The sequence below is a fragment of the Ambystoma mexicanum genome, chromosome 4q, assembly GCF_040938575.1.
Source record: "Ambystoma mexicanum isolate Mex_15411 chromosome 4q, UKY_AmexF1_1, whole genome shotgun sequence".
Lineage (NCBI taxonomy): Eukaryota > Metazoa > Chordata > Amphibia > Caudata > Ambystomatidae > Ambystoma > Ambystoma mexicanum.
Window position 1 is genome coordinate 527716495 of NC_090928.1, and position 2500 is coordinate 527718994.

At 41.5% G+C, this 2500-nt stretch overlaps 3 non-coding genes across 3 annotated transcripts in view; all 3 read right to left on the reverse strand.

Annotated features, from left to right (window-relative positions):
* Positions 1-139: 139 nt before the first annotated feature.
* On the reverse strand, positions 140-212 carry TRNAK-CUU (transfer RNA lysine (anticodon CUU)). The gene has a single exon. It is a non-coding gene; the product is annotated as a tRNA-Lys (tRNA).
* A 2061-nt stretch (positions 213-2273) lies between these two features.
* TRNAK-CUU (transfer RNA lysine (anticodon CUU)) lies at positions 2274-2346 on the reverse strand. The gene has a single exon. It is a non-coding gene; the product is annotated as a tRNA-Lys (tRNA).
* A 102-nt stretch (positions 2347-2448) lies between these two features.
* TRNAK-CUU (transfer RNA lysine (anticodon CUU)) overlaps positions 2449-2500 on the reverse strand; it is a 73-nt gene continuing 21 nt past the window's right edge. The window contains exon 1 of the tRNA in view: positions 2449-2500. This exon is cut by the window's right edge and continues 21 nt beyond it. This is a non-coding gene — a tRNA (tRNA-Lys).

The following is a 2500-nucleotide window of genomic DNA, read 5'->3' on the forward strand; positions in this document are numbered from 1 at the left end:
TAAGAGTCTCATGCGCTACCGACTGAGCAAGCCGGGCTCCTTTGGATGCCCATAGTTTTCTTCCCTATCCCTGCACTGCCGTTTTCCACAGATAGGATGTATTTTTTTGGTCAAAAAGCACTACAATTTTAGTTGTTTTCGCCCAACGTGGGGCTCGAACCCACGACCCTGAGATTAAGAGTCTCATGCTCTACCGACTGAGCTAGCCGGGCTCCTTTGGATGCCTATAGTTTTCTTCCCTATCCCTGCACTGCCGTTTTCCACAGATAGGATGCTGTGTAATCATAGGCTCTGGTGGAGTTTGGAAAGAAAATACACATCAGCCAGAGGCAGAAATAGTCTAAGAAAGTATCAAACACAATTACCAGTCAATATCAGAACGCATTGAAGAATATCAGGAAATAGCCGATTAAACCTGTGTGGAAAAAAGTCTTATTTGTGATTTCTCCACTTTATTTTATAGTAAGATGATACATACTTTTTATTTTACAGTGAATACATTAAGGTGTGGTATTGCCCCATTACACATCATCCAGACATGCATTCATATATTGCATGTTAACAATCAAAATATTGCAAATATTGTAAAGAGACTTTCAATTTCTATTTTTTTGGTCAAAAAGCACTAAAATTTTAGTTGTTTTCGCCCAACGTTTTCTTCCCTATCCCTGCACTGCCGCTTTCCACAGATAGGATGTATTTGTTTGGTCAAAAAGCACTACAATATTAGTTGTTTTCGCCCAACGTGGGGCTCGAACCCACGACCCTGAGATTAAGAGTCTCATGCTCTACCGACTGAGCTAGACGGGCTCCTTTGGATGCCTATAGTTTTCTTCCCTATCCCTGCACTGCCGTTTTCCACAGATAGGATGTATTTTTTTGGTCAAAAAGCACTACAATTTTAGTTGTTTTCGCCCAAAGTGGGGCTCGAACCCACGACCCTGAGATTAAGAGTCTCATGCTCTACCGACTGAGCTAGCCGGGCTCCTTTGGATGCCTATAGTTTTCTTCCCTATCCCTGCACTGCCGTTTTCCACAGATAGGATGCTCTGTAATCATAGGCTCTGGTGGAGTTTGGAAAGAAAATACACATCAGCCAGAGGCAGAAATAGTCTAAGAAAGTATCAAACGCAATTACCAGTCAATATCAGAACGCATTGAAGAATATCAGGAAATAGCCGATTAAACCTGTGTGGAAAAAAGTCTTATTTGTGTTTTCTCCACTTTATTTTATAGTAAGATGATACATACTTTTTCTTTTACAGTGAATACATTAAGGTGTGGTATTGCCCCATTACACATCATCCAGACATGCATTCATATATTGCATGTTAACAATCAAAATATTGCAAATATTGTAAAGAGACTTTCAATTTCTACTTTTTTTGGTCAAAAAGCACTAAAATTTTAGTTGTTTTCGCCCAACGTGGGGCTCCAACCCACGGCCCTGAGATTAAGAGTCTCATGTGCTACCGACTGAGCAAGCCGGGCTCCTTTGGATGCCCATAGTTTTCTTCCCTATCCCTGCACTGCCGTTTTCCACAGATAGGATGTATTTTTTTGGTCAAAAAGCACTACAATTTTAGTTGTTTTCGCCCAACATGGGGCTCGAACCCACGACCCTGAGATTAAGAGTCTCATGCTCTACCGACTGAGCTAGCCGGGCTCCTTTGGATGCCTATAGTTTTCTTCCCTATCCCTGCACTGCCGTTTTCCACAGATAGGATGCTGTGTAATCATAGGCTCTGGTGGAGTTTGGAAAGAAAATACACATCAGCCAGAGGCAGAAATAGTCTAAGAAAGTATCAAACACAATTACTAGTCAATATCAGAACGCATTGAAGAATATCAGGAAATAGCCGATTAAACCTGTGTGGAAAAAAGTCTTATTTGTGTTTTCTCCACTTTATTTTATAGTAAGATGATACATACTTTTTCTTTTACAGTGAATACATTAAGGTGTGGTATTGCCCCTTTACACATCATCCAGACATGCATTCATATATTGCATGTTAACAATCAAAATATTGCAAATATTGTAAAGAGACTTTCAATTTCTATTTTTTTGGTCAAAAAGCACTAAAATTTTAGTTGTTTTCGCCCAACGTGGGGCTCGAACCCACGACCCTGAGATTAAGAGTCTCATGCGCTACCGACTGAGCAAGCCGGGCTCCTTTGGATGCCCATAGTTTTCTTCCCTATCCCTGCACTGCCGTTTTCCACAGATAGGATGTATTTTTTTGGTCAAAAAGCACTACAATTTTAGTTGTTTTCGCCCAACGTGGGGCTCGAACCCACGACCCTGAGATTAAGAGTCTCATGCTCTACCGACTGAGCTAGCCGGGCTCCTTTGGATGCCCATAGTTTTCTTCCCTATCCCTGCACTGCCGTTTTCCACAGATAGGATGTATTTTTTTGGTCAAAAAGCACAACAATTTTAGTTGTTTTCGCCCAACGTGGGGCTCGAACCCACGACCCTGAGATTAAGAGTCTCATGCTC